Source organism: Euprymna scolopes, chromosome 15 (assembly GCF_053919585.1).
Source record: "Euprymna scolopes isolate OS-2025 chromosome 15, ASM5391958v1, whole genome shotgun sequence".
NCBI lineage: Eukaryota > Metazoa > Mollusca > Cephalopoda > Sepiida > Sepiolidae > Euprymna > Euprymna scolopes.
The window spans coordinates 85,198,740-85,213,739 of record NC_136496.1 but is presented as its reverse complement, the minus strand read 5'-3'; the positions used below and the strand labels follow the sequence as shown (position 1 = coordinate 85,213,739).

Here is a 15,000-nt window from a genome sequence, read left to right as displayed (position 1 = left end):
TTTTAAATGTCTGAGGGAGTGGCACTCGTCTGAAAAGACGTTGCAATCATCATATATATGTGTTCATATATATGTGAATATGTATACGTATGTATTTATATGTATGCATATGTATGTATATATATGTATATGTTTATATATATATATATATGTATATGTTTATATATATGTATATGTTTATATATATATATGTATATATATATGTTTATATATATGTATATATATGTTTATATATATGTATATATGTTTATATATACGTATATATATGTATATATGCATATATATGTTTATATATATGTATGTATATGTATGTTTATATATATGTATTTATATGTTATATATATGTATGCATATACATGTATATATATACATGTATATTTATATGTATGTATATAAATATATATATGTATATATGTATGTATATTTATATATATATGTATATATATATGTATGTATATTTATATATATATATATGTTCATATATGTATGTATATTTATATATATGTATATGTATATATATGTATAAGCATGCATATATCTATATGTATATATATGTATATGTATATATCTATATGTATATGTATGTATATATCTATATGTATATATATGTATATGTATGTATATATCTATCTGTATATTTGTATATGTATGTATATATCTATCTGTATATTTGTATATGTATGTATATATCTATATGTATATATATGTATATGTATGTATATATCTATATGCATATATATATGTGTGTATATATATGTATATATGTGTGTATATATATGTGTATATATACATGTGTGTATATATATGTGTTTATATGTATGTGTGTGCATATATATGTGTATATATATGTATATATATACGTGTGTTTATGCATATATATATATATATATATATATATATATATATATATATATATATATATATATATATATATATATATATATGAAAATCTGCCGAGGTGTACAGAATTTTATAACGGCTAAATACAGACCAAGAAGCATAATGAATTTAAAAAATAAGAAATGTAAATAAAGTTTAGCTAACCAGGTTTCGTTCCTCACTTATCAACTCTAAATCGGGGAAAATATGTTTTAAAATAAACAAAAAAAAGTCATGAATATGGCGGGGTAGGAAAAACACAGAAATAAAAGGGGGAAAAATTACATAGAGACTAAATTAAGTCCAAGAAGATTTTCTTTTTGCTTGCAAAGAGACCTTCTCTTTGCAAACAAAAAGAAAATCTTCTAGGACTTAATTTAGTCTGTATGTAATTTTTTCCTCGTTTATTTCTGGTTGTTTTCTTTTTCCTATCCCCGCTATATTCATGACGTAAAATCTTGATTTTAAATACGGTGGTCACGTAATTTAAATTAATTTACGTCAAGGGAGATAAGTCAGTTTGTAACAATTTGTTTTCAACTGGACCATTTTTCATATATTTTGCAACTCTATTAATTTCGACATGACCCGTTAGTTCGTAATAATGTTTTCACCTAAAATGTGTTTATTTGAAAGGTTACTATATACTTTTATAAAAAGCAGGCGAAGAAAACTTAATTCCCTAATCATCCAAAAATTGTTAAGTAACTTATTTACAGATTGTTATTTTCATTATTTGACAAAACGGATATTTTCTTTCTTACTGTGTAGTAGGTTAAACGCAAGATCGGATGGGGTTTTAAAATGCCGGCTTACTATGTCCGTCTAAAACTAAACCAAAATTCCATAAACAGAGATTTTTTCCTAGAACTATCCGATTGTGGAACACAATACTTTGGGACTGCTTTCTGTTTGGCAATAACATGGTCGTTTTCAATGTAACTAAGTTTTTGACGACCCATCCTCCAACCGTGACGGTCAGTAATGGTTGGACTTGTATAGGTTTTTTATAATTATTATTATTATTATAAAAACTTATACAAGTTTAATCATTACTGATCGTCATTGCCGGTGTTGTCCTTATTAAAGCTTATCCTTGTTAAGCGGTAACTCTTAAAAAAAACAACAAAAAAACAAACAAACACGTGAAGCATGCATGGTGCACAGTGAGCGAGGTATTAAGTTCAACATTTGCCCCCACCCCATTTAACCCCAAAGGTCAACAGGGGACATCAAATCCTGGTGAAAATGAACAAACGATGCAGTTTTAAGCTTTAACATATGGAAGTTTGAGTTCTGCACCATTTTTAAAAAGAAATCAATCATTGCCCCCCCCCCTCATTTAGTCTCAAAAGTCCACAAGGCCTTAACATATTTAAATTTGAGTTCAGCACCATACAAAACTGCTAAGTAGACATACACAGAAAATTTTTGACAAATATGGTAAAATAGTCTCCAAAATAGAGTGTTTTTATTAGCCCTAAAAGAGCTCCTGGAGCACACAAGAATCATCGCGAAGTATAGACAAACAAAATTATATAGAAATCAGTTAGTTACAACTTTTCAGAAAGTTTTATAAAAATCCAAGACATCAATTTTTTTTAATAAGCACAAAAGTGTCAATTTTAGCCATTTTAACCCGTAAGACACCCCTAGGGGACAACCGGAGTTTTCCCGGAAAATCAGTTCTGTTACTTTTTTACTCGTATCATGTTTAATGTTTGTGCAAAATTTTAAAAAAATTCCAAGGCATGCGGACAGACGAACGGACAAGGGTGAATTCACACTTTCCTTTTGCCGGGGGGGGATAAAAAAAAACAAAAAACAACAACAACAACAACAACAAAAAACTGCTGACTTTTTTTTTTAGAAGGATTAGACGAAATGCATTGTCTAAATTCACAAATATTTCTCACGGCAACTTTGATGAATGCGTCGTATGTGCTCACAAATATTTATTAGGGGATTGCGTGTTATTTTATTATTAGATTGCGCAGATATTTTAAAAAGATTATATGTTATATACGACGGCATATTTTTCTAGAGGTGTTGCATTGTATATATCCGTAAAAAGTATTAGAGATTGTGTTTAACGCGCCCTAAAATTTTTGCTCAGTTAAACTAGTGTGTATGCGTTGTATACGTCCGCAAATATGTTCATCATATACGTTAGAATTTGATTTCGGCTTATTACAAAAAAAAAAATAATGTCTCCAAAATTTCAAACGTCCACCCTACATAATACGATTTGAAACTGGAACTTAGTTTATGAAACTAGCGGTCTTAGTGATAGGGGGTAATCCAAAACTACTGTTTTGTTTTTGTTTCTATTGGCATAACAAATGCACTATAAGTATCAGGCTCCTGTTCTCATCTTGAGTATTATTTTCACAAAGTTTCGGTCGATGTAACCTCAGACCTTCTTAAGATGTCGAACTCTGGAATCTGCACAGAATTTCGGTTGGTATGTTGGTTGGTAGTTTTTGTTTTATGGCATATCAACCCTTTTCGGGTTATTTAATGCCGAATCCAGTGATTTTGAAGACATTTCTTTTAATAGAATATATTTGTTTTTTGCAAGTCGGTTTCTATTTAACCCATAGTTGGGACACTAACAGGTACTACCAGTTCGGGTCAGAGTGGACCTGGGAGCAATGGCAATTAAAGGGTGACTCCACACTCCCCAAGGCCCGCAATCTTGGGCCTCATCATCGGATATAGTTTAAGGTCATGTCCAGGACCACAGAATTTCGGACGGAACCCTTTATTTAATCTACCTGTGTAGTATACCATCGTTCTGTCAGCTAGGACTCATAGCGTCGTGGATAAAGTACTTTGGTTTTATCAAGTACTTTATCTAATACATCACGGTTCCTTGCAGGAGGTTGAAGATTCAGTCCCCAGTGCAAGCGACATTCAAAGTTTAATTGCTAATTACTTATGAGTTCTATGCAATCATAGCTGGCAGAACAAGCGCATGTTACCCCTGTAACTTAAATAATGGGATCCGTCCATAATTCTGTGTAGATCCCAGAATTCAACAGAAAGATTTCAAAGTTTGATAAAATACATCATGAAGAACGTCGAAGTTACAATCGACTGAAACGTTGGGAAAATAACACTCAAGATGAGAACAGTAGTCCAAAGAATCCAATTAATACGAATAATCCTCATCTCAAACACTCAGATACGTAAAATACACTAAAATTCTTGAATTTTGATGAAAACCTTAATTACATTTAATCAAAAAATTAAATGCTTCTTAGTTACTTTCCAATGGTGATCACGAAGTCACCAGCCGTCTTCAAAATTTCCTTCGTATATATTTCATAGTCTTTCAAACATTGAAAGGTTTGAAGCCTTTAAACTGTCAATAACATATTTATTTCTGGTAGGAATTAAAGCGGACGTCGAGATCTGACTTGCTTACATGCCCAATCCTGGTGTTTTAATCAGATATATTGCAGTAGTAGGGGGGGGGCGCCTTCCCACATAACACTTCCTTTATCGGGACTGGGTAGTTTTGTTAAGTGCCAATGGGTCCGTTTTTGGCTATTTTTTCTAACCTTTCAGATGCACCTTCGAAGGGGCTCGATTCCCCTCTCTCCGACGTTAAACAGGGTATTTATTTGCTTCCCCACGAGGGCAAATTTGGCATGAGATAGTTTTTTTATGTGAAGAGGGGGAGAGGGAAGGGGAAAATGGGACTAGCCCCCCTAAGAGGAGGGGGAGCTGGTAGTGAAAGCCTCCTAGTATATAGAGTGTCCCCTACATGAACCAGAAACTCATTGCCACAATGACAATGGTTTTATATGTGAGGTTGCCCCTACATGTGGTCTTTGATGGCAGTATCTACCGGAACAGATGCTACACTAATCTCACTGTGTCTCTCCGTGTTAAGAATGGGTTTAATAGTATTTTTTTTTTCAAATTATTTATTAGTTTAGGAAGTTTTTCAACTTTAATTTATTTTTGTTTGAAAAACTATGTTGTAAAGCTAGCTTTAAATCTAGCGTGGACTTAATAATTGTCGTATTTACTTATTGTATCTCCTTTTTTTTTCTTTTCTTTCAAATCGTAAACTGCTTCGACTATTTCCGGTTTGTTTCGTAAATTGCAACAAAAACCAATTCGAAATATTCATGTCGATATGGCTCTTGTATGTAAAAGCACATTTATTACTTCTTTTCATTTATCTTCTCATATTCTTAACCATTATCCCCTATGATTAAACTATATCCTCGAATGGTTTTTAAGCTTGATAAGTGGGGAAAAAACCTTCTCAAAACGTCGTTTATTTTTCGACTGTGTCCCTTTTTATCAATGAATGCCTTTAATATCTTGTGCTTGTAAAATATGAGCATTCAGATGACAGAATTCAGTACTTACCAAGTCAGTCCCAGTCCCACCTATCGTTGGAGAACCCCGAATCAATACTGGAAATGTTTGTATTAGTCTATAATATGAAAGTCACTATTTATTTTATTTATTTATTTCATTTTATTATTATTATTATTTTTTTTTTTTTTTTGAAGGGAGATTTTAGTTTTTTTTCGTTTAACCTTAGCCCTACAATTACATACGTAGTTTCGTCTGGCTTTCCACAGTTTTTGTCGCGGCTACCAAATCGTAAACTATTTCAGCCATTTCCGGGACTGGTTCGGTATCTTACGTCGATACTGACGATTATTTAGATCATTAGCTAAATTCCCATGAACACCTTTTTTTTTTTTTTAATACAAGTACTGCGAGTTATTTAATTTTTTTTATCAGCTTTTAAAGAAAATTTTTGTTTTGTTATTTGTATTTAATAGACGTTCGTTTGCGAATGCGAAGAAAGCTCGCCGTTTTCGAGTGACCTTCAGCTGCCTCCATTCTTCTGCTATCGAAGACAGGCGTTTTATTTATTTACCCTACTTTACTACTATTCGCTTTTACAACTGCTCTCTACTACGACGAGCCCGGCGCGTAGTGATTTTTTTACTATAAGTAATGGAAAGCCGACTTTCCCCTCTTCCTCTTCCCACCCCGACTGCTGCTGCCATCGCTACACCCCCTCCCTCCTCCCATCCCTCGATTGCCACATTGTAGTAGTTCTAGTATTAGTATCCATTATAGTAGCAAGTACGCACTACTACAACTACTACTACTTGCTACTTCTCCTGCAACTACAACTTTTAACTTCATCCTCTTTTGTGGCAGCAAATTCTACAACCATTTCCTACGCTGCCATTTTCAACTACGGTTTTTACTATGGACGAAAGACGCGAGGATCTTCCACGTTACAACGCATTTTTACACTGGAACGAACGTGCGTAATTATCCATCAAATTACAGAAAGAAAATTATAGAACCGACAGCCAAAGATTAGAAAATGTAATTTATATATATACACAAGAGTTAGGCTATATGAATATATGTGTGTATACATATATATATATAACATCTATATAGATATATAGAAATGTAACTACGATTTTTTTTTTACCACAAATACAAAGACTTATTTTTTTGACACAGCTCCAAAAAAAGCACTGTTTAAGAAAATATCTAATTTTCGTTTAGTAGCAGAGTAAAAAAAAAATCTGTGTGTGTATATGAATTTTGGTTTCACAGTTTTCTACGATGTGGGGATTACCGTATGAAAGAAGTCTGTAAAGACAGAGAGAAATCAAGTTTACCAAACAAAGAGAACGTAGATTCTTCGAATTATTACTATATTATTATAATTATTATTATTATTATTACTATTATTTCGGGAATCTGGAGAACGTCGAATTAATTATACGACCGTAATCCAAATCGATAAAGAAACGTACTCTGCTACTACTAAAAATACCCGACCATATTCCTATTCTCATGTTTCTATTAAAAAAAAAAAAAAATAAATAAATAAAAAATAAAAAACCCAACAAATTTGATATTTTAATACATAATTTGTTTACAAGTAAAGACGACCAAGAATATATATATATAAATATATAGTTTTTAAAAAGAAAAAAAAAACGAAATATTTTTTAAAGTGGAAGGGAAGCGGCTTTACCAAAAGAAAAAAAAAATATATATATATATGAAGAAACCAACGAGAAAATTCTGATATTTTTTGGGTTTTATTATTTTCTATGACAACGCACGATATACAGAGGTTCGTTGTTATACGCAAACCTAGATCTCATTCAATTACCGTACAAACGCAAACGTACAACCTTAACAGCATAACGAACAACAACAGCGCAATCAACTTCGGTGATGACGAGGTAAGCGGCTTCTCCTTTGTTGTGCTCTATTGTTGCAGTTGCATACCCGTGGTCGTTGTCCTTTACGTTACGTCACACACACACACACACACACACACACACACACACACACACACATATATATATATTAGAACCCCAGGATACAGTGCCACTAGGACACGGTTTTTTCAAGTTATGATGTGAAATTCGATGTTTTCCGCCCCCTGGTTACGGCATTTGCCCCACCTCACGGTGTCATTTATAATGTTATATGATTCTATACATGTGAAATATATACTGTACTGTATTTTGTTACTAATTTTTTATGTCGTATCCCAGGGTTCTACTGTGTATATATATATATATGTATATATATATATATATATATATATATATATATATATATATATATATATATATATACACACACACACACTTATTAAAACATATAATCTGTGTCACCACGTTTGTTTATGTCGATTTCTGGGAACTAATGAATTTTAATAATAAATGCTGCACCCCCCCCCCTTTATCCTTACGCATGTTCGAGGTTGAAAATCGAAATGCAGACACTCATAATGAAAAAGGCTGAAAGAAAAGGTTTGAAACGCAAATTACGAACAAAATTGAAAATATACCATTGATTGAAGAAAGTTGCGTGCGTGGGTTCTTTTCTTTAAGCGAAAGAATAAAAAAACGCACATATTATAATTATAATGATACACACATGCAATGCACATACAGTTATATACACACACACAGTGTGTGTGTGTGTATGTGTGTGTGTATAAATGTATCTACAATATATACATTATGTATATATGTTTATCTGAATGCATATCAAAGTATATATATGTGTGTGTGTGTGTGTGTGTGTGTACGTGTGTGGATGAATTATGCGTATATGTGTGAATGCTTATTTACATATATACATTTCAACATGTATACGTATACTGAATAGCCTTTTTCCCTCGGACTGCTGCTATTTGGAATTCCCTCCCGGACCCCTGCTTCCTTGACTATACTGACATGCAGAAATTAAAGTGTGATGTTATTCACACCTCGCTGCCGAACTCTATAAACAGTATCCCCGCAAATCTGTCCCAAATCGTAACTTCTCATGCCTAAGTGTCTTTGTGCCTTGTTTGTGGTAAAATAACTATATATATATATATATATATATATATATATATATATATATATATATATATATATATATATATATATATATATATATACTCGGGGTTTTTTTATATTCAAAAGTAATGGACTAATGAATTCAACGAGGTTGTTAGATAGTGCTCAATAAAAAGAGCTGATAATACTTGTTTATTGTTATATAAACATGCTCACATCCCGCTGCTACAAACAGCCACTTGTTTCAATCAAACAACATTCGAAGAATCTACGTTGTTTGATTGAAACAAGTGGCTGTTTGTAGCAGCGGGATGTGAGCATGTTTATATAACAATAAACAAGTATATATATATATATATATATATATATAGCATAATCATGTTAATGTGATTAAATGAAGTAGTTATATATATGTATATGTATATATATATATATATATATATATATATATATAACTACATTTATTCACATTGATTAATATACGAAAGAATAAATTTATGCGTAAACTTTAAGTATTTACTTCAACAGTTCTCAATACGTGGGTAGAGCTAGGTAGTAAGTTACTGTAGCTTAATCGCCATATATATATATATATATATATATATATATATATATATATATATATATATATAACAACATATAGAGGCTTCCCTGCAGACTCTCTCCCACAGAAGAGACGTTGAGAGTCTGTCTTTGTTTTATCGTTATTTCCATGGCAGGTGCTCGTCTGAGCTCCAATCTCTGCCCCACCCTCGCCAATCTTTCACGAAAAACACCCGTCTAGCTGAAACTACTATCAATAAGTTTCCCCACTCTTTATCAGTGCCTAAATCCAAACGTAGATTCCATGAGCAGAACTTCTTTCTTAGAAGTGCACGACTGTGGAACTCTCTTCCGTTTGCCTGTTTCCTACCTGTCTACCACTTAGATGTCTACAAGTCCAACATAAACAAATTCCTGACAAACTGCTGACTTAAGTAAGACACCCTATCAAATATTCAATAATATTAATATGATACTATCTAATTAGTTACAGTACACGCAATAACCCTTAATCTCAAATAGCTCCGGGCCTTGATAAGTGGTGACCTCCATGTAAAAAAAAAAATTGTATTAGATTGGTGCAAAATAATGTTGGTTTTGACATTACAAAAACGACATTATTTTTATACCAACCTAATATATCATATACATGATTACACACACACACACACACACACACACACACACATATATGTCGATATGTCTGCATGCAATTATACATTAATGCTCATTGACAGAATGACATACCTATATACGTATACCTATATACATTAATATAAAAACACATACGCACATATACATTGATAGATGTATACAGGTATTTTAATATGCACATACACACTTATATCCGCATTGATACTTATGCCAATATCAACACGTACATAAATACATATACAGGCAAAGTGAAAGAATACATTGATGCACACATACACACACACAGACACACACATATATATATATATATATATATATATATATGCATGCGCATACTTGGACATACATTCACATACATACAAGCATAATATATGTACGCATATATGTATAGATATTTAAAAAATATTTATAGATATAAATATCAAATATTTAATTTTATGCACATACAAGTACATTGTAATATATATTTTATAATAATCCATTATATGCATCTTTTATATATATGTGTGTGTATATATATATATATATATATATATATATATATATATATATATATATATATATATATACACGCAGACACACCTAGACAAATATATATATATATATATATATATATATATGTATGTATATATGTATGTATGTATGTATCTATGTGTACATGTATGTATGTATATGGAAATGTATGTATATGTGTGTATATATATGTATATATTTATGTATACATGTATGTATATATACATGTATGTATGTATATATGTATGTATATATATGTATATATACATGTATATATATATGTATCTATATATGTATGTATATATATGTATATATACATGTATATATATGTATCTATATATGTATGTATATATGTATATATCTATGTCTATATGTGTATATATGTATCTATATATGTATGTATATATGTATATATCTATGTCTATATGTGTATATATGTATATATATATTTATTTATGTATATATATTTATATATGTATATATATGTATGCATGTATATGTACATATGTATGCATGTATATGTACATATGTATGCATGTATATATATATGTATGCATGTATATGTATATATATGTATGTATGTATATATATATATATGTATGTGTATATATATAATCCCCGATAAACCATATGTCATAAAGATTAATGATATGTTAGGTTTCGGCATACATAATGAACCGATAGTCGATATGTCATAAATCAATCAATCAGTCAATCAATCAATAAGCTTTTCATGCGGAGATGAAACGTGGTCGTCTGTGTGGCTAAATTGCCATTAATAGATTCTAAACTTTACAACATATATATATATGTATATATGTATATATATATATATGTACATATATATATATACAAACATAAAAGTAATATATATATGTACATATATATGTATATATACAAACATAAAAATAATATATATATATACGCGTACACGTGTTTATGTTTATGTATACATGTTTTATTTTGAAAAACAATCCATGTTGTCGAACACTTATATTCCGTGATTATGCTTACTACAAAATAAGTTACAGTTCGTTTAAAGCAATAAGTATTTACAGATTTTAGTGTATTGTTTGCTAGTAAGACAAAAGAGACATATAGAGATACAATCAATGTGTTAAAAATGCAATAGGGTCACGCTTGAACCATAATTTCTTCGTCCATGAGGTTTAATTCAAGCCAGAACTTATTTTCTACCGGCTAATTTAAATGTTTAAAAATTACATATGAATGGGTGTAACAATCTAAACAAATATAAGTGTCAGCCATTTTTTTTTTTTTTTTTTTTTTCTTATCTCAAAAATGCGTCCTATTTTTATTCTGCTGAAATGGATGAAAGAGGGTTGTAAATTACATTGTTATGGTGACTGGACCTATTCATTTTATCTCTCTGACGCATATATTGACGGTGTGAGAGTCTAAGAATGTAAACGTTGTTATGGACGTGTGTCAGAGGCAGATCTGCATCACTGACTTCCTCCATGCAAAAAAAAAACAAAAAAAAAAAACTGAACAAATCAACATTTATCGGAGCCTGTTGAACATTTACGAAGCCCATGCAGTTGATGTCCGCCGGGTTAGGAGATGGGTTCGTCGATTTCAGTTTGGCGATACAGATGGATTTTTACGACTGTTCGACCGAAAGATAAAAAGGGGCTGGCAAAAGTGCACTTTTGATATTAAATGAATGATGCCTTTCTGCTTCTGACGTACGTCCATGACAGGTTGATTTCTTAAAGTCTTACACCATCAATATCTGCAACGAAGAGATTAAATTTTAGATCATGAATGCATAAGTTCAATCATCATAACAATCCCTGTGATCCATTCAGGCGAAATAAAAGCAGAAAACATTACTTTTGGAACATCCCTCGTATATAATTATCCGACTGTGCGTAGCACACTGTCAAATATTTATATACGAGGGGTGTATACACAGTGAAACCGTAACGTTATCTTTACGCCTAAAAGACTTAAGATTATTCATAGTTCTTTCGATTATGTAAAGTGCAATATTTTATCTGCATCAGAGCCAAATAGGTCCTTATAGGAATTACTATTTACACATATTTGCAAGTGCTGCTAAGAGCACTTTTTTCCTGCCTTGCCAAAGTACAAAATCGATTTCTAAATCTTGTCAAGATCTCATCTTCTATTCTTTACAGTCTTTTTATTATGGGAGCGACGTTGATAATCTTATTCTACTCTTTATAATAAGTCTTCGACCGAGCTCCAATCTTTGCACTCCCTTGTAAAACATTCACAGCAAAAACTCGTCAGGTTATGTTTTATTTTCTTCTGTGTAGCAGGTACTAAACGGAACTTCTATTAGCATGGCTTGTTTTCTTTTTTCGTTTTTATTTTGTTATTTATTTTTTTTTTTTTTGCAAAAACTGCTTGTCTATGGAATACAATAAAGCGGACCTGCTTGCTAGCTAATTACAGCAATATCATTTGCAAGGTCAATCCAAACAAATTCCTATTGCGCCGTTTTCTTAAATAATACCGTCGTTATTTTTACTCAAAGTGTGTGCCCTACCATTCAACTGACGCAAGCCATTCGCTAGTGTCCTCCAATTGCGTTAAACTTTTCATTATAGATGGGATTATTTCAAAATTTATTTCAGGTGACGGGTTTCGTCTGAGGTGTTTGTCTGTCTTACTATTTGCTCTTTCACCTTCTCTCACCATTCGAAAAGGTTTCGTAAAGACAATAGAAAACGGCACGTGTTTTATTTGCTAAAAATTGCGTGACGGAATTAACGTATACATATATATATATATATATATATATACACGCACACACACACATATATATGTATATATCAATTATTATTAATTAATTGGTTGATTTTGTGCTACGAAGCAGATACTGTGAAGAATTGTAAGTGTAAACTGAATTAAAGGAATAAATTGTAAGATGGTCAACATCATGAAATTTGGAATATAGACTTTTGTCATTTATTCATTATATGCTCTGTAATTACATTGATCTTCTTAAATAAGGATTGGTAGATATAAAAACAAAATATACGTGAATAAAGAATATTTCGATATATATATATATATATATATATATATATATATATACAGTAAATACACATTGATCTTTATTATAAAGTCGATGACTGTAAACAGGATCACTCTCTGCTTGAAATCATCGGCAGTTACTCCTTTTCTTGTTTTGTCCACATAATAAATCTTCATATCGCATGAATCCATAGATGCTATGGTTGTTATTGGTCCTCTCGATATTTTTTCTAATCAGAATGCTTTCTAGAAAGACATCGGCTACTTAAGTGAGAGATCATGGGAAGATTGCCACTATCCTCAGAGGAACAAACTGGATTTGAACTTGGAGCATTCAGGTCGTCAGTCCGTGTCATTAACCAATAGACCATCGTCACGTCTCGAATAATAGATGAAAACGTTTGACTTATATAAAATGGTTGAATTGTATCTACTCATTTTTATTCTTATTGTCCTTTTACATGTTGGTTGTTCTTTTTTGTTTGTTCCCTCAACACCGATTGTATTCCCTATGCTAATGTTACGTTGATAACTAGGATAAAAAAGAGTAGTGCAGTGTCCTTTCTTAGAAATCCATAATCCCAGGCGTTATCTTCTTTCGGAATTGACGAAGGGTTTTCTGTTTGTCACTTAGTGTTCTTCATTTAATAAGAAAAATGGACGGGATTCTACAGTTTCTTCTATTAATCTCTATATCAAGCTCAGTAACCAAATAATGTCAGATATAAGCATGTCAGTTACCGTAAATATCGGTTCTGAGCAGAGTTATCACGAGGACGGCCATCTTGTCTAGTCACAAGAAGTACGGTTCTTCGCTCAGAACATTTTGACATAACACTATATATATTTTTTTATTAATTCTTTAATGCGAATAAGTCACATATTAGAAGGCAGGCATGACTTATTTTTAACAAAGGTTTAAATTATGTATTTCAATTAAAAAAAAAACAACTTATGTACGTCGTTAATGTTAACGTTTATCATCAGCGAGTAATGAGACACCTCATTCAGATACAGAAAAAATTAAGAAGCAAAAAGTTATTTATTTTTTTTTCCGGTTAGAAGTCTCTACATAATGTGACAAAATGCTAAATAATGTAAGGGTTGGTTTAGATTGTTTTCTGTTTTATATTCGCATCTACAGTGTTGCCTCTTTGGAGGAACTGATTTTTCCCCTTGCGTGAAGAAAGGAGAATACAAGAGAGATGATCTGTGCTAAGCAGGGTTAACATTTATTACCTTGTTTTAATTATGCAAAATTAGTTGAACAGAAAAAAAAGAACTATTGATATAATTTTTGTGCTAACGATTCTCTATTTACCAAAGGTCAAAAACCACTCGAGGATAACGTTAATCTTATTTTGGATGATGAAAGTATTGAGAATTATTTTTGATCAATTCACATGGCGACTCGACAGGTATTCAGTGACATTGAACTTGAAGGAAACTATGATTGAGTAATGAGTAGGAAGGGAAACATTTCCGTAGTCACGTGTTCCACATGTGGAAAGATTTTTTTTAGTATTGGTTGACAATAGATTTATTTTTGAAGGGGAATTTTTGGAAGTGGGAGTTGCAGAGTTGAAGCTCAATCAAGCAATCTATATATTAATACGATAGCGTGTGTGTTATTTTGTGTGTCACGTTACATCTTTTTTTCTTCTGAGTGACTGTCGTTTAATTGATATGATCTTCTATTTCTTGTAATAAGTAATTTTCCCAAGAATTATTCAGAAGTTTTGGTTTGGGCTTCAATTAAAGCTGATGGACCTTAAATTATATATATATATATATATATATATATATATATATATATATATATTAGAACCTGGGGAACGGTGGCCCTAGGATACGGTCTTTAAGGTGGAATACGATGTTTTTTATGCACCTGCTTACGGTATTTTGTCCGCCTTACGGTTTTATTTTTAATGTTATTTGAGTATATACATGTGTATTATATACTGTACTGTATTTTATTATTAATTTTTATGCTGTATCCTGGAGTTCT

The 15,000-nt window shown here is 31.4% G+C and overlaps 1 protein-coding gene across 2 annotated transcripts in view; it reads left to right on the top strand.

Moving 5' to 3' along the window:
* The window catches only part of LOC145293947 (uncharacterized), a 191,349-nt gene that overhangs the window by 30,984 nt on the left and 145,365 nt on the right, over nt 1–15,000 (top strand). Inside the window, exon 1 of one of the 2 annotated variants that reach the window (XM_080140809.1) lies at nt 6,998–7,136. The exons of the other annotated variant lie outside the window; for it this stretch is intronic. The gene's annotated coding sequence lies outside the window, so the exon portion shown is untranslated. Of the gene's footprint in view, nt 1–6,997; nt 7,137–15,000 lie in introns of those variants that run through there. 2 annotated transcript variants of the gene reach the window in all.